Below are 18,997 nucleotides of genomic sequence, written 5' to 3'. Positions count from 1 at the left end.
CTGAGGCTGCATGAGTGCTGCCAGCACTGGGGAGCTACAGTTCATTGAGGGAACCATGAATGCCAATGTGTACTGTAACATACTGAAGCAGAGCATGATCCCCTCCTTTTGGAGACTGGGCCGCAGGGCAGTATTCCAACATGATAACGACTCGAAACACACCTCCAAGACGACCACTGCCTTGCTAAAGAAGCTGAGGGTAAAGGTGATGGACTAGCCAAGCATGTCTTCAGACCTAAACCCTATTGAGCATCTGTGGGGCATCCTCAAACGGAAGGTGGAAGAGCTCAAGGTCTCTAACATCCACCAGCTCATAATGTCATAATGGAGGAGTGGAAGAGGACTCCAGTGGCAACCTGTGAAGCTCTGGTGAACTCCATGCCCAAGAGGGTTAAGGCAGTGCTGGAAAATAATGGTGGCCACACAAAATATTGACACTTTAGTCCCAATTTGGACATTTTCACTTAGGGGTGTACTCACTTATGTTGCCAACCATTTTGACATTATTGGCTGTGTGTTGGCTGTACACTCACTAATTTACATTATAGCAAAGTGTCATTTCTTCAGTGTAGTCACATAAAAAGATATAAAATAATATTTACAAAAATGTAAGGGGTGTACTCACTTTTGTGAGATAATATATATGCACTTATGTAAAAAGGAAAGAGAAAAAAATTGTGAAGGAGGAAAAAAAAATGTACAACTGGTATGCATTTTTAATTTAATGAGACTGAATGGTATGTAGCAAAAAGGTACATGGTAACAGAAGCTGAGATTATTTACTAAAATAGAAAAATGTATAAGAACAGAGAGGAAACCGGGTATTCGCTGCAGAATAGTAAGCACCTCAAGTTCCTCATTGAGGCCTCTCTGTTCTTTTATACATTGTTCTATTTTGGTAAATAATCTCAGCTTCTGTTATCATGTACCTTTTGCTACATACCATTCAGTCTCATTGAATTAGAAATGCGTATCAGTAGTGCATTTTTTTCTCCTTCACAATTTTTTTGTTTTGTATGTGTGTGTATATATATATATATATATATATATATATATATATATATATATATATATATATATATATATATATATTACACACACACACACACAGTGCCTTGAAAAAGTATTCATACCCCTTGAAATTTTCCACAATAAATGTATTTTGTTGGCATTTTTTGTGATAGACCAACACAAAGTGGCACATAATTGTGAAGTGGATGGAAAATGCTAAATGGTTTTCAATTTTTTTTTTACAAATAAATATCTGAAAAGTGTGGCGTGCATTTGTATTCAGCCCCCTTTACTCTGATAACCCTAACTAAAATCCCAGTATAAATACAGCTGTTCTGTGAAGGCCTCGGAGGTTTGTTAGATAAACTTAGTGAAGAAACAGCATCATGAAGGCCAAGGAAAACACCAGACAGGTCAGAGATAAAGTTGTGGAAGATTTTAACTGCTTCCGTACCAGCCGCCACAGTTATACTGCGGCAGGTTGACTCCCCTACGCAAGCCGTCGTAGCTGTACGTTGGCTCTTTAAGATGTCTCCGGCGGTGCGCACCTGAAGCGTGTCCCCAGACCTGATGCAAGTGCCCAGTGGGTACGATACCGCCGGGCACCCACAATTGCTCTTGAAGGACTGAGAACCGGGATCTGTGTGTGTAAACACATAAATCCCAGTTCTGTCAGGGGAGAGGAGACAGATTGTGTGTTCCTACTAAGCAGGAAAATCTTCGGGGGCTGAAGTGTTTAAAGCAGGGTTAGGTTATAGAACATTTGAACATCGCACAGCTTTACACATCTCACTAAGCACTGTTCAATCCATCAACCAAAAATGGAAAAAGTATGGCACAACTGCAAACCTACCAAGATATGGCCCTCCACCTAAACTGATAGGCCGGACAAGGAGAGCATTATTCAGAGAAGCAGCCAAAAGGCCCATGGTAACTCTGGAGGAGCTGCAGAGACCCACAGCTCAGGTGGGAGAATCTTCCACAGGACAACTATTAGTCCTGCACTCCATAAATCTGGCCTTTATGGAAGAGTCGCAAGAAGAAAGCCATTGTTGAAAGAAAGCCATAAGAAGTCCCGTTTGCAGTTTGCAGGAAGCCATGTGGGGGACACAGTAAATTTGTGGAAGAAGGTGCCAAAATAGAACTATTTGGTCTAAAAGCAAAACGCTATGTGTGGCAGAAAACAAACACTGCACATCACCCTGAACACCCCATCCCCACTGTGAAACCTGGTGGTGGCAGCATCATGTTGTGGGGATGCTGTTCTTCAGCAGGGACAGGGAAGCTGGTCAGAGTTGTTGAGAAGATGGATGGAGCCAGAATACAATCTTAGAAGAAAATCTGTTAGAGTCTGCAAAAGACTTAAGACTGGGGCAGAGGTTCACCTTAAACATACAGCCAGAGCTACAGTGGAATGGTTTAGATTAAAACATATTCATGTGTTAGAATGGCCCAGTCAAAGTTCAGACCTAAATCCAATTGAGAATCTGGGACAAGACTTGAAAATTGCTTTTCACAGACACTCTTCATCCAACATGACAGAGCTTGAGTTATTTTTCAAAGAAGAATGTTAAAAAATTTCACTCTCTAGATGTGCAAAGCTGGTAGAGACATTCTCTAACCAAAACAACTTGCAGCTGTAATTGCAGTGAATGGTGGTTCTACCATGTATTGACTCAGGGGGGCTGAATACAAATGCACACCAGACTTTTCACATATTTATTTGTAAAAAAAATTGGAAAACCATTTATCATTTTCCTTCTACTTCACAATTATGTGTCACTTTGTGTTGGTCTATCACACAACATCACAATAATATACATTTATGATTTTGGTTGCAACATGACAAAATGTGGAAAATTTCAAGGATATATAGATATATATATTAAAGAGGGCACAATCGTAATAGATTGTGTAAGTGATTCTGCGCAACACAAAATGAAATAAATGAATAAATGCATAAACTACACACCTTCAAAATGAAATAACAATCCCCTAATGGGGTAGAGCAATATGTGCAGATTAAAAAACATATAACAGGTGCATCATAGTGAATAATCAATAAAAGTCACTCAGTAAAAGCACAAAACATAAGTTGTGACTGGTGGGTGAACATGCGTTGCTAGGTGATCTGGTGACTGTTCGTGGTAACGGATACCCACTTGGGGCTCCCAGAACTCTCACCTCTATGGCACAATAAAAGTGCCTATGTGCTTCCAATGGGTCTGTGGTCACTCTGGTGCAGTGATAACAATGGCGTCCTACTCCTTCTGGAGGGAGGGGGGCGTCACTTCCTCCACTTGGCAGGGCCTCTATTTCACAGTAGGGGTGCCTATGTACTTCCAATGGGTCTGTAGTCACTCTCGTGCAGTGATGGTGATGGCGTCCTAATCCTTCTGGGGGAGGGGGCCGTCACTTCCTCCGACTGTTACGGTTTTTCCCGGGGTATATGGTCCAGTCCTGGTCCTCCTCTGTCCTCAGTAGTGGACATGTTCTGAATTAAGGGCTACTGAGGACAGAGGAGGACCAGGACTGGACCATATACCCCGGGAAAAACCGTAACAGTCGGAGGAAGTGACGGCCCCCTCCCCCAGAAGGATTAGGACGCCATCACCATCACTGCACGAGAGTGACTACAGACCCATTGGAAGTACATAGGCACCCCTACTGTGAAATAGAGGCCCTGCCAAGTGGAGGAAGTGACGCCCCCCTCCCTCCAGAAGGAGTAGGACGCCATTGTCATCACTGCACCAGAGTGACCACAGACCCATTGGAAGCACATAGGCACTTTTATTGTGCCATAGAGGTGAGAGTTCTGGGAGCCCCAAGTGGGTATCCGTTACCACGAACAGTCACCAGATCACCTAGCAACGCATGTTCACCCACCAGTCACAACTTATGTTTTGTGCTTTTACTGAGTGACTTTTATTGATTATTCACTATGATGCACCTGTTATATGTTTTTTAATCTGCACATATTGCTCTACCCCATTAGGGGATTGTTATTTCATTTTGAAGGTGTGTAGTTTATGCATTTATTCATTTATTTCATTTTGTGTTGCGCAGAATCACTTACACAATCTATTACGATTGTGCCCTCTTTAGTTTATTAGTAGTGTAAGGTGTTCACTATTTGATTTTGCAGCGTCACTAAGAATACATCACCACTATCATTTCATTTCACTTTTTCACTTAGTTTCAGGTAGTAGCGCAGAAGTCCTTCTTTTTAGATTTTTCATATAGATATATATATTATTTATTTAATTTCTTATATAGATTATATATATATATATATATTTATATATATATATATATATATATATATATATATATATATATATATATATATATATATATATATATATATATACACATCATTATTCCCAATATATATTCATTTTTCTGAATATATCTCTAGTAATAATATTGTAATGTAATACTTGATCCTAAAATTTACAGTGTAGCTTTTTTGGTTTATCTGCTTTGTATTTTCTTGTTTTACTCCCTGTCTCCAGTAATAATATTGAATTCCCTGATACTAGCTAAGGGTTAATGGCTCGGCTATGTCTTATGTGGTTTTCTCTCCCCTCCCACTTTCCTCCCCCTCCCGTCATTCTAGCTCTATGCAGCAGCTCAGCTTTCTCCCTTCTTCCGCTCCCATGTTCCGCCCCTTCCTGCCATTTTGGCTTTATAAGCCCATAACTTCCCTTCACTGTCCATGCATTTGAAGAAGAGGGCAAAGTCCATAGAAACGCATCATGCACACCCCCTCTCCCGACATCCACCAGGCATTTTGACAGCTGTCATTCTTGTGTGCAGCTTAGAACGCTGCCGCTGATATCCATACTTGGAGCTGGCTGGCTCCCTGTCATCCTCGGTCTCTGTTTGCTCAGTGAGAGCTACAGCTTCACACTGATTACAGCTGCTTGGTCTCAGGTGTTCCCTGTCCAGTCTGTTTCATGCTAACTTCAATGTAAGTGTGCTGCTTATTTTAATAAAGTGTTTTTAGTTTGATACTGACCTCAGTGCCCTGCTATTCGTTTTTATCAATAATAAGGTTGAAACGTATAATTAACTTTTCCTGTAATTGAATATTATACATTAACCGATGTGATATTATCACTCTAATTTTTTTTTCTAATTGTTATTTAAACAAAACAAATCACATGCAAAAAAAAGGCTAGATACTAACCTGTCCTACTTCCTGTGCTGCTGATCTCTGTGGCTTGAGGAGGTAAGCTTGTTAAGGAATCGTCAGCTTCTGACATATGCCTTGCACTTTGGGTCCATCTACCAGCTTTTGCCTGTTACCTCTGTATCCCACAGTGACGTACAGGTCAAATGGATCAAACCACAGAGAACAGAGGGGAATCAAATATCTGACAGTCCGAGAAGTGTCAAATGTAGAAGTTTCTTACGGTAAGCTCATCTCTTTAAGACAGAAAAGATTTTTTTTTGTAAATAACGATCAGTCTCTTTAGGCAAAGTATAAAGCTTTTATATCATATAAATATGTCTACTCATATGACATCATATGCCACAGTACATATTTTTATCCTCTGCATTCCCTGATCTGAAATAATTTCTAAAGTCTGTTTGAACTGTACATATCTTTTTTTAAAACTAGTACATTTATTATTAGGTAGAAAGATAAATATACATGTTTTTGCACAAAGGCAAGATAATAATCTCCACAATACTGCACAATCCACCCCCCTAGCCTGCACAATCATTATGTGTGTGGCCGTGCACTGTGTTGGGCACAGGACCAACAGGTCTCTACCAGGTCCATCACCCCCTCACAAGTACATGACCAGAGCCCGTGGCCCCAATTGGCCTTTTTCATAATGTCCTCGGGTGCAGAGCACTGCACCCTGACCCCTCCCACCCTGCGATACCAGCGAATCAACACTCGGCTTCCAGCCACGCCCTGGCCAATCAGGACAGGAGGCCGAAAAAATCCAGAACCCCGAAAGAAGACTGGTTCAACACAGAAGCCGTGGCGCCGGGCACCAGGGGAGCCATGAGCGCTAGAGGGCTCCGCCCATAGGGTGAGTGCAGACCTGGAGTGGCCCGTGCCCCCCCCAAATCTTCCAGCACCAGCCACCACTGCTTATCAGTGTCAGCAGATCATATGTAATAGGCTCAATTTACAAATGATAATGCAGCTTATGGACATTATTCAGGCTTGATGCAGCTTCAACCTATGTTATATGGACCTGAAAACTTTATGACAACTTGCCTCTATCGCATATAGGATACATAATGCCCACAATTCTGTAATAATTTAGTCATCAGCTTGTAAGCCCTATGTATTGTACAAATCTTAGTAACACACAGAACCCACATTTCAGATCAGATCTCTGGTTGATATAGCCTTGAATTAGTGATGAGCAAATTGATTTGCAAATTGTATATATTAGCAAATTACCGATTTTCTGATTAGTCTGAAGACATGCAGACAGATTTGACCAATCAGCTGTGAATTATACAATCACAAAGCACGATTTCTGATCTGTAGGTTGACAGCTCTGAATTTATATACACTAGGTAGAATAAAAAATGTGTGCATTGCTTATTATCTTGATTTTTTTTGTCACTTAAACATAATTGAGCATCGAACAGCAAAAAAAGGTACACTTAGGATAAACCTATGATGAGAGAGTAATAAAGGCTGCCACTGCTATTCTTTCAGAAAATGCCAGATGTCTGGCTGTCTTTCTGACCATCTGGCTTCAATACTTTGAATCAATAACCCAGAACAAGAGTGCAGATAAGGACCTCTTTCCAGAACAGCATACATGTTCCAGGTCACTGACTCGAAGTATTAAAGCTAGTCGGTCTGCATTAGAGCCATAGGACTAGCATGTTCACAAGGTTAGCAAAAGCATTTCCTCTGGCATAAAAGTTCCACTTTAAATTGTAGACAAGAATAGAAAGAACATCACTGATCCCATACAGAATCAAATACAATGTGGATCTAATAAAAAAAAAAAAAAAAATCTTTCGCTTTATTACACACAAAAAACTTCAGGCTGTGTTCACACTGCAGCACACTCCGGCTCACAGCAGGGATCCGGAGCGCCCCATTCACCGTTTCAGGTCTGATTTCAGCACAAAGTTTTGGCTGAATTTGGACCTGAAATGGACCAAAAGGCGCACAGGAATCCTATGCAATTCGCACCAGAGCCGCTGCGGAGATGTGTGAACCAGCTTCATAGAGCGCCGGTCACAATCTCCTTCTATGCGAATTGGATGCAAGGAAACCGGCATCCAATTCGCAACAGTGTGAACCCAGCCTCAATGTGGCATTATATAAAAGAACTGGAAATCGTATATTTTGAATAGTGCCATTACTGTATAGTGAGCAGTGTCCTCAAACAAAATACCTGGTCTAGAGAAGGCCATGAAAGTAGTATGTTTTAAGCACATGCATTATATGGATGCAATTATTACAGTCAGCTATGATAATCCTTGCAACCAACTTTAAATTACATCAGTACACAATTAATGTGCATACAGCACATTTAGACTTATTTATACCACAAAGAACAGTGGGCAATATGCAGGTATCCAAACCTGCCTATCATACATCATCTTTCTTTTGGATCACTACTAAGTGTAGTCAAGGGGAAAGCTGACTGAAGGTTGGTGCACTTACACATGATCCATGCCCTTTTTCTGCCTTGAAAACAAGTATGTGTTCAGCATCTATGCTTAACATCCATACGCTAAACAGATGTACACACCTTAGTCTGATCATTAAACCAAGTACATTTCTGAAAGTTTAGTTTGGTTTTCAGAGTCTAAAAACTAAAAATTAACAACAAGCAATACAGAAACCAAGTGGTTTACTTAGAGACATGATGATTATGTCTCACTTCCAAACTCGACCACATTGACACAGTAAAAGAAAATTCTTTAACTTACCTTGAGCATTAATGATATTCAGCGTGCAAGTGATGTAAAATAAAGCAGCTTTTTTAATTTAATCAGCCAAAAACATATCTTAGGGCTGTCCTTCAATTCTTCTTATTTAAGGATCAATGGAACATGTCCTTATTCCCCCTACGGAGTGACAGTGTCTGGGACAGAGCAAGCCAAGAATAGTCTTGTCTTTGGGTTCCCAGTTGCAGCACATCCCTTTTCCCGAGTTGTATATCTCCACGTTTTGTTTGCTCCATTCCCTTTTCTTGGTTATTTGATGTGTTTTTTGTTTGCTGAATAGAATATAATAGCGGGGGGGGGGGGGGTTGAAAAATTCCCATTCACGCTAAAAGAAAAGACATTTGAAAAAGAAGATTAATGAACTATTTAGACTGAAACATGCATGAAGCTATTTTAAGCACCAAACAGATGATTGAACCTAGAAATCCGAATAAAAATCAAAGCAAAATGGAAACTGGGACATCAACAAGAAGATTCTCTGTTATCATTTTTAATGAATGAACTATCATGCAGATGTGATGCATGCAGCAGTGATATTTAATGAGAGCTAAACATAATGGAGGGAAATCATTTTGCAAAGTCTGCAGTTTCAGTCAATGCAAAGGTACCCATGTGTGTATGCAAAAAGCACTAGGCCTAAGTAAAGCTGTCACAAATATGGCGTATTCAATTTCAGCATATACAGTGCATTGAAAAAGTATTCATACCCCTTGCATTTTTCCACATTTTGTCATGTTACAACCAAAAACGTAAATGTATTTTATTGGGATTTTATGTGATAGGCCAATGCAAAGTAGCAAATGAAGTGGAAGGAAAATGATAAAAGGTTTTCAACATTTTGTACAAATAAATATGTGAAAAGTGTGGCATGCATTTGTATTCAGCCCCCAAGTCAATACTTTGTAGAACCACCTTTCGGTGGTCCTACAAAGCTGCAAGTCTTTTTGGGTATGCTGTCTACCAGCTTTGCACATCTAGAGAGTGACATCTTTGCCCATTCTTCTTTGCAAAATAGCTCAAGCTCTGTCATATTGGATGGAGAGCGTCTGTGAACAGAAATTTTCAAGTCTGGCCACAGATTCTCAATTGGATTTAGGTCTGAACTTTGACTGGGCCATTCTAACACATGAATATGCTTTGATCTAAACCATTCCATTGTACCTCTGCCTGTATGTTTAGGGTCGTTGTCCTGCTGGAAGGTGAACCTCCATCCCAGTCTCAAGCCTTTTGCAGACTCTAACAGGTTTCTTGTAAGATTGCCCTGTATTTGGCTTCATCCATCTTCCCATCAACTCTGACCAGCTTCCCTGTCCCTGCTGAAGAAAAGCATCCCCACAACATGATGCTTCCACCACCATGTTTAACGGTGGGGATGGTGTGTTCAGGGTGATGTGCAGTGTTAGTTTTCCACCACACATAGCATTTTGCTTTAAGGCCAAAAAGTTCAATTTTGGTCTCATCTGACCAGAGCACCTTCTTCCACATGTTTGCTGTGTCCCCCACATGGCTTCTCGCAAACTGCAAACAGGACTTCTTATGGCCTTCTTGGCATGCTTCCATAAAGGCCAGATTTGTGGAGTACACAACTAATAGTTGTCCTGTGAACAGATTCTCCCACCTGAGCTGTGGATCTCTGCAGCTCCTCCAGAGTAAACATGGGCCTCCTGGCTGCTTCTCTGATTAATGTTCTCCTTGCTTGGACTGTCAGTTTTGGTGGACGGCCATGGCTTGGTAGGTCTGCAGTTGTGCCATACTCTGTTTTCGGATGATAAATTGAATAGTGCTCCGAGAGATGTTCAAAGCTTGGGATGTTTTTTCATAACCTAACCCTGCTTTAAACTTCACAACTTTATCCCTGACCTGTCTGGTGTGTTCCTTGGCCTTTATGATGCTGTTTGCTCACTAAGGTTCTCTAACAAACCTCTGAGGGCTTCACAGAACAGCTGTATTTATACTGAGATTAAATGGCACACAGGTGGACTCTATTTACTAATTAGGTGACTTCTGAAGGCAGCTGGTTCCAATAGATTTTAGTTAGGGGTATCAGAGTAAAGGGGGCTAAATACAAACGCATGCCACACTTTTCACATATTTATTTGTAAAAAGTTTGGAAAACCATTTATCATTTTCCTTTCACTTCACAATTATGTGCCACTTTTTTGTTGGTCTATCTCATAAAATCCCAATAAAATACTAAATATTTACGTTTTTGGTTGTAACATGACAAAATGTGTGAAATTTCAAGGGGTGTGAATACTTTTTCAAGGCACTGTAGGTTAGATGAATGAGCAGAGATAGAGGTATGTGAATTTATATAACTAATCATACTTTTCTTGAAAAAAGTCTAGCTGGGTACCATCCCTTCTGCCTTCCTGGGAGACAGTGAGGCCACTAATAGAATTTTACAAATTAAGTTGACATTTGCATATTATGCTAGATGCCTTTATCCCTGCCTATGAATGTGTTCATTACCTGCTCAGTTTGAATTGTCTTTTGATTCTTTGCATTGAATACTCAACATGCATGGGGAAAGGGGGGGGGGGGGGGATAAGGAACTCCAGTATATGTCGATTGTAAGGCAACAGCTTTTGATTAACAGCAGGAACCTAGCACTGGAACAATGACCAGGGCCTGATTTATAAGGGGGCTAAAGGTTTGCCTCATAGTAGTATCCAACTCTTGTGATTTTTACATAAACATATTCAGATCAGGCACATAAATATTTCTCAATAAATTTTTTCCTAATATTTTTGCCCAAATATTTACAGATCTTAACTTTGATCCCCTTGGCGCCAGCCATACACAAATATGCGGCCTCTCAGCGCCTGGTCCTTATCGCTGAGGGGCCGCATATTTGGGTTAACTGCCCCCAATACACCTGTGCCGGAAGGGCACACACTGTGCAGTCCCCGCACAGTTACCGTCGCTTTACCAAAAGCTCCTCATCGCTCCTTGTGGCGGTCACGCGATCTTAAGCTGCGCCCCACCATCCAGCGTCATAACCTCTTAAAGGGCCGGGAGGCAGTGGTGCCAAGGGGTTATAACCTTTTAGCTCCAGCTCTCAGTGCCACTTCTCTGCACTTCTGGTTTGAGAGCACACACACTGAGTGATTCAGAAGAAACAGCTAACAAGAGACAGTGCAATCTCCTGTAGCTGTCAATCCACTCTCTTGAAGGGGGGAAGAGCAGGAGAGTGGAATATTATTATTATACAGGATTTATATAGCGTTGAAAGTAGTATGTTTTAAGCACATGCATTATATGGATGCAATTATTTCAGTCAGCTATGATAATCCTTGCAACTAACTTTAAATACATCAGTACACAATTAATATGCATACAGCACATTTAGACTTATTTATACCACAAAGAACAGTGGGCAACTGTAACATTTTACAAAATAAGGGCAGACAGTACAATTACAATACAATTTAATACAGTAGGAATCAGAGAGCCCTGCTTGTTAGAGCTTGCACTCTAAGAGGGAGGGTCAAGAGATGCAAAAGTGTCAGGGAAGACCAGCCAGTACTCAAGATGGCCGACAGAGAAGTCGACCTGTGACCTCAGCCTCTGCCAGAACACTTCCGGTGCACCTGTGTGCACATGACCAAGAGGCTATTAAAACTTGGTCTGTGCTTGCATCCAGTGCTGTCCGTTCTACAGCGTCCCCGTGTGTTCCTGCCTGCTTACTTCTGATACCTGTACCTGTTTACCGACCTGGCTTGCCTTGACTCCGCTACCTGCTGCCTGCACCTGACCCGGCTTGTTCTGACCTCCGCACCTGCCTGCTCCTTCTACTACCACGCTGCCAGCCCGTTGCCGACCTGGCCTGTGTCCTGACTACGCTTCTGCCTCCGCTTCTGCTCCTGACGTTCTCACCTGTGTATGACCCGGTCTGCTTAACCTGCCTCTTCCGCCAGCTGGAGAATCCTGCTCGAGCACCGTGCCCCCTGCTGCTGTTCCCAGTTCCAGGAAGACGACCCGTCAGGCACTTGTGTGACTCTGCACTTCTGCGCCTTCTGTCTGCTCTATCAGGGGGCCGGAATCAGAGGAGTAAAAGAGGCCGCTCCCTGCATATCAGGCTCTACCGTCAGGTACGTGACAAAAAGTTAATAACTGTGGGAGATGGGCTGATGGAGAAAATAAATATACAGTTTTTAGGTGGGGGCTGGATAGGCTTCTCTGAAGAGATGAGTTTTCAGGGATCGTCTGAAAGTGGACAGAATAGGAGATAGTTAGACAGATTGGGGTAGAGAGTTCCAGAGGATGGGAGAGGCTCTGGAGAAGTCCTGGAGGCAAGAGTGGGATCAGGTCACAAGGGAGCTAGAGAGCAGGAGGTCTTGGGAGGAAGGAAAAGAAGGATTTGGTTGATATTTTGAGACTATTTTAGTGATGTACCCGGGGGGCAGAGTTGTGGATGGCTTTGTAAGTTATTGTCAGTATCTTGAATTTAATTTGTTGGGTGAGCGGAAGTCAGTGGAGGGATTGGCAGAGAGGGGTAGCAGACACTAAGATTTGTAAGGTGGATGAGCCGCCTGGCAGAAGTATTCATGACAGACCGAAGGGGGATAGCCTAGTTAAAGGTAAACCAAAAAGAGTAGGGAGTTTCAGTAGTCGAGGCAAGAGATGACCAGGGAGTGAATTAGAAGCTTAGTGATGTCATTGGTTAGGAAGGGGCGTATCTTGGAGATGTTGCAGGGGTTGAGGGGGCAAGCTTTGTATGTGGGGCTGAAAGGATAGTTCAGAGTCCAGGATTACATCTAGGACTTTGGCATGGTGGCGACGGGTTGATAGTTGAGTCATTGATTTTGACAGAGAAATCAGGGGAAGGGGCATTGGGGGGGGGGGGGATATTATGAGCTTAGTTTTGGATAGATTGAGTTTGAGGAAGTGGTGTGACATCCAGGCTGATATGTCTGTTAGTAAATTGGTGATGCTTGAGGAGACTGATGGAATGAGCTGAGTGGTAGAGAGATATATTTGGGTGTCATCGGCATAGAAATGGTATTGAAAACCATAGGAGGCCATCAGCTGACCCAGGAAGGAGGTGTTCATTGAGAATAGGAGAAGTCCAGGAACAAAACCTTGGGGGACCTTGGGGGACCCCAATGGAGAAAGGAAGAGGAGAGGAGGAAGTAGAAGTTTAAGTGACACTGAAGGTGCTGTGAAGGTGCTGTGGGATAGATAGGGTGAGAACCAGCAAAGAGTACAATCATGGAAATGAAAGGAGTGGAGATTTTTGAGGCGGAGGGGGTGGTCCACTATGTCAAAGGCAGCAGAGAGGTCAAGGAGGAGTCGTACAGAGTAGTGTCCGTTGGTTTTAGCCATTAGTAGGTTGTTTGTGAGTTTAGGGAGAGCAGTTTCCATGGAGTTTTGAGGGCAAAATCTGGATTGACTGCCTAGGCTGTGTGTTTGTGTTGACACACACAGTGTAGGACATTCAGCTCTAGAACTTAGGAGCGTGTAATGCAAGGACCGATTCATACTCCATCAGACTCTAGATAGGAAAGGATCCACCCTGAGCTGAGCAACAGCTCTAGTGACAAGGTTTAAAGATCAAGAAGCAGGACATATTGTCAGCAGCTGAAAATCCAAAAAAAACAAGTCCAAATAGATCTCTAATAAACCTTTTGAATTATTATTTCCTTTTTTGTCAAGCAAGAGAGAGAAAATAAGAAAAATTACTTGCTCGGTGTTCAATGTAACAGTTTCAGGCTACATGGATAACGCCCTTCTTTAGAATTGAACACATCTAATAATGAGTAACTCTACAAGTCCATATATACAAATTTAGACACCTGGAAGCAATCAAGTAACAAAAAATAATTTATACACTCTTTAGCAATAAGGTAGGCAATTTTCAGAGTGAAGTTCTGTCAGGTGTAATTGATTCCCTCAACATACAGATATGCTAAAAAAAAGAAAAAAGAAAAAAAAAAAAAAACACCTATAATTAGAATCTTTGTACAATTCATCTACAACAATATATATGTTTAGATTAGGTAAATAGATTGTTTTATTAATTTTGATTTGTTACTTAATTGATTCCAGGTGTCTAAATTTGTATATATGGACTTGTACAGTTACTCATTGTTAGATGTGTTCAATTCTGAAGAAGGGTGTTAATCCATGTAGCCTGAAACTGTTACGTTGAACACCGAGCAAGTATTTTTTCTTTTGTATGTCCCTTTTTCTAGTAAATTTTATGTGTAGCAATCCTCTCTTTGCTGTTCTATATATGGCCCATGGGAAAGCCCAATTGCTCGAAACTAAGACTCATTACCGTGTTGCACTTCACCCAGAACTTTATTATATATATATATATATATATATATATATATATATATATATATATATATAGATATAGATATAGAGAGAGATACAGTGTGTATATATACAGTGGGGACGAAAAGTATTCAGACCCCCTTACATTTTTCACTCTTTGTTATATTGCAGCCATTTGCTAAAATCATTTAAGTTCATTTTTTTCCTCATTAATGTATACACAGCACCCCATATTAACAGAAAAACAAAGAATTGTTGACATTTTTGCAGACTAATTAAAAAAGAAAAACTGAAATATCACATGGTCCTAAGTATTCAGACCCTTTGCTCAGTATTTAGTAGAAGCACCCTTTTGATCTAATACAGCCATGAGTCTTTTTGGGAAAGATGCAACAAGTTTTTCACACCTGGATTTCACACCCAGGATCCTCTGCCATTCCTCCTTGCAGATCCTCTCCAGTTCTGTCAGGTTGGATGGTAAACGTTGGTGGACAGCCATTTTTAGATCTCTCCAGAGATGCTGAATTGGGTTTAAGTCAGGGCTCTGGCTGGGCCATTCAAGAACAGTCACGGAGATGTTGTGAAGCCACTCCTTCCTTATTTTAGCTGTGTGCTTAGGGTCATTGTCTTGTTGGAAGGTAAACCTTCGGCCCAGTCTGAGGTCCTGAGCACTTTGGAGAAGATTTTCATCCAGGATATCCCTGTACTTGGCCGCATTCATCTTTCCCTTGATTGCAACCAGTCATCCTATCCCTGCAGCTGAAAAAACACCCCACAGCATGATGCTGCCACCACCATGCTTCACTGTTGGGAATGAAGTGGACAGGTGATGAGCAGTGCCTGTTTTTTTCCACACATACTGCTTAGAATTAAGGCCAACAAGTTCTATCTTGGTCTCATCAGACCAGAGAATCTTATTTTTCACCATCTTGGAGTCCTTCAGGTGTTTTTTTTAGCAAACTCCATGCAGGCTTTCATGTGTCTTGCACTGAGGAGAGGCTTCCGTCGGGCCACACTGCCATAAAGCCACGACTAGTGGAGGGCTGCAGTGATGGTTGACTTTCTCTAACTTTCTCCCATCTCCCAACTGCATCTCTGGAGCTCAGCCACAGTGATCTTTGGGTTCATCTTTATCTCTCTCACCAAGGCTCTTCTCCCCCGATAGCTCAGTTTGGCCGGACGGCCAGCTCTAGGAAGGGTTCTGGTCGTCCCAAACATCTTCCATTTAAGGATTATGGAGGCCACTGTGCTCTTAGGAACCTTAAGTGCAGCATACATTTTTTTGTAACCTTGGCCAGATCTGTGCCTTGCCACAATTCTGTCTCTGAGCTCTTCAGGCAGTTCCTTTGACCTCATGATTCTCATTTGCTCTGACATGCACTGTGAACTGTAAGGTCTTATATAGACAGGTGTGTGGCTTTCCTAATTAAGTCCAATCGGTATAATCAAACACAGCTGGACTCAAATGAAGGTGTAGAACCATCTCAAGGATGATCAGAAGAAATGGACAGCACCTGAGTTAAATATATGAGTTTCACAGCAAAGGGTCTGAATACTTAGGACCATGTGATATTTCAGTTTTTCTTTTTTAATAAATCTGCAAAAATGTCAACAATTCTGTGTTTTTCTGTCAATATGGGGTGCTTCATGTACATTAATGAAGAAAAAAATGAACTTAAATGATTTTAGCAAATGGCTGCAATATAACAGAGTGAAAAATATAAGGGGGTCTGAATACTTTCCATCCGTGTGTGTGTGTGTGTGTGTGTGTGTGTGTGTGTGTGTGTGTGTGTGTGTGTGTGTGTGTGTATATATATATATATATATATATATATATATATATATATATATATATATATATATATATATATATATATATATATATATATATATATCTCCATCTCGATAGATAGATAGATATTATATATACACTATATTAGTATTGGGATGACTGCCTTTACATCCTGGCATCCCAGTCTTAGTCCGTAGGGTTCAATATTGAGTTGGCCCACCCTTTGCAGCTATAACAGCTTTAACTCTTCTGGGAAGGCTGTCCACAAGGTTTAGGAGCGTGTCTATGATAATTTATGACCATTTTTCCAGAAGCGCATTTGTGAGGTCAGGCACTGATGTTGGACGAGAAGGCTTGGCTTGCAGTCTCTGCTCTAATTCAAGGTGTTCTATCTGGAGGGTTGTGCAGGCCAAGTTCCTCCATCCCAAACTCGCTCATCTATGTCATTATGGACCTTGCTTTGTACACTGGTCCAAATCATTTGGTGGAGGGGGGATTATGGTGTTGGGGTTGTTTTTCAGAGGTTGGGCTTAGCCCCTTAGATTCAGTGAGGGTAACTCTTAAGTCATCAGCATACCAAGACATTTTAGACAATATCATGCTCCCAACTTTGTGGGAACAGTTTAGGCATGACTCTTTCCTGTTCCAACATGATCGTGCACCATTGCACAAAGCAAGGTCCATAAAGACATGGATATGCAAGTTTGGGGTGGAGGACTTGACTGGCCTGACCTCAACCAGACAGAACACCTTTGGGATGAATTTGAACGGAGACTGCGAGCCAGGTCTTCTTGTCCAACATCAGTGTCTAACCTCAGAAATGCGTTTCTGGAAGAATGGTCAAACATTCCCATAGACACACTCCTAAACCTTGTGGACAGCCTTCCCAGAAGAGTTGAAGCTGTTATAGCTGCAAAGGGTGGGCCAACTCAATATTGAACCCTACGGACTAAGACTGGGATGCCATTAAAGTTCATGTGTATGTAAAGGCAGGCATCCCAATCCTTTGACAATATAGTGTATATATTTATATATACTGTATACATGGTGTGGGATGGCATGCATTTTCCCACCCAGGTTGGAGAGGATTGTGTGGTACATGGCTCCACAGGATGTTTGCCTCTGACAGTTTGTATTCCTATGGAGCAAGTTCTCACAGTCTGAGCAGAAAAAGAATGAGTGGTTTCCCTTGCCACCACATTACACTAATCCACTTCAGGTTTTATTTCTTTGCGACACAGGTGACTTTATCAAGTGAGAAAGTACTAGGAACCTGGACTCTATCTCTAATGTTATTAAAGTGATTGTAAATTATCACTTTGTAAAACCTATTGTCAGGGAATCCCTGTGAGACGTCTGGCGCATAGATGTGCACAAGCGCATAGTTTCCCTAAGAACGGCATGCGAGTGACAGTCCGTGGTCACGGGTGCGCATGCACACGCGCTCGGGCATTATCCCTCTTGACGCCGGACAGCCTATTTAAAGGGTGTCTAGCCTCCTATACTTTGCTGACTGATCTTCATCTGTGTCCTGTATCCTGATCTGATCCTGTGTGCCCTTCTAGTTGCTGACCTGGCTTGTTCTTTGACCTTGGCTGTGTAACCTGTTCCTGTTCTGCTGTTCACCTCTGACCCGGCTTTGTTCCTGACTCTGGCTCTGCCTATGATTTTTTACCCCGCTGCCCGCATGCTGACGACCCTGGATTTTCCTGAGACTCTGCTTCTGTCTATGATCCTGGCTTCTGTTAACTATTAGGTGCATGCCTGGCAGTCTCCTGCTTCAGCTCTGCACATCGCTGCATACTCCAGTCTCCAGAACCCTGACAAGCTGCCAGCCCGGAATCATCCACATCAGGCACTCGTGTCCCTCCTGTCCTTCGGCTTTCTCTGTCTCATCCTCAGTGGGGCCAGGACAGGAGATATAAGAGAGGCTGACCTTATCAACTCAGTCTCCTATCAGGTACATGATACCTATTCAGTTTAAAATATAAATGAAAGGCATAACATGTGTGTATAAGTGATCACATTCCCTCTGTTCTCAGCTGAATAAGAGCTAGGGGAGGGAAAAACAAAAGTATACTGATCTTCCCAATGAATGGCTGCGCGGGGGGGGACATGTCAGGACTAGGGATGGGCCGAACACCCCCTGATTAGGTGCGCACCAGAACATACTGAATAGGCAAACAATTCGGCAGAACACACAAACACCGTTAAAGTCTATGGGACACGAACATGAATAATCAAAAGTGCTCATTTTAAAGGCTTATATGCAAGTTATTGTCATAAAAAGTGTTTGGGGACCTGGGTCCTGGGCCAGGGGACATGGATCAATGCAAAAATTTTTTTTTAAAAATGTCAGTTTTTTCGGGAGCAGTGATTTTATAATGCTTAAAGTGAAACAATAAAAATTAAATATTCCTTTAAATATCGTGCCTGGGGGGTGTCTATAGTATGCCTGTAAAGTGGCACATTTTTCCCATGTTTAGAAAAGTACCACAGCAAAATGACATTTCTAAAGGAAAAATTGTCATTCAAAACTGAACGCTGCTGTAATGAATTGTCAGGTCTCGACAAATATAATAATAAAACTCATTGGAAAAAAAGAGCATTGGATCCCCCCCCCAGTCCATTACCAGGCCCTTTGGGTCTGATATGAATATTAAGGGGAACCCCGAACCAAAATTAAAAAAAAAAAATGTGTGGGGGTCCCCAAAAAATCCATACCAGACCCTTATCTGAGCACCCAACCTGGCAGGCCACAGGAAAAGAGGGGGAGATGAGAGAGCGCCCCCCCGAACCGTACCAGGTCACATGCCCTCAACATGGGGAGGGTGCTTTGGGGTAGCCCCCCAAAGCACCTTGTCCCCATGTTGATGGAGACAAGGGCCTCATCCCCATAACCCTTGCCCAGTGGTTGTGGGGGTCTGCGGGCAGGGGGCTTATCGGAATCTGGAAGCCCCC

General features: G+C 42.1%; 1 long non-coding RNA gene across 3 annotated transcripts in view; it reads right to left on the bottom strand.

Annotated features, from left to right (window-relative positions):
* The window catches only part of LOC141139794 (uncharacterized), a 1,361,894-nt gene that overhangs the window by 1,287,048 nt on the left and 55,849 nt on the right, over positions 1 to 18,997 (bottom strand). For all 3 annotated transcript variants that reach the window (XR_012243807.1, XR_012243805.1, XR_012243810.1), the window contains exon 2: positions 7,942 to 8,284. This is a non-coding gene — a long non-coding RNA (uncharacterized lncRNA). The remainder of the gene's footprint in view (positions 1 to 7,941; positions 8,285 to 18,997) is intronic.

The sequence above is a fragment of the Aquarana catesbeiana genome, linkage group LG04 (assembly GCF_042186555.1).
Source record: "Aquarana catesbeiana isolate 2022-GZ linkage group LG04, ASM4218655v1, whole genome shotgun sequence".
Lineage (NCBI taxonomy): Eukaryota > Metazoa > Chordata > Amphibia > Anura > Ranidae > Aquarana > Aquarana catesbeiana.
The sequence above is the reverse complement of the archived record's forward strand: the minus strand, read 5'-3'. Positions and strand labels throughout refer to the sequence as shown.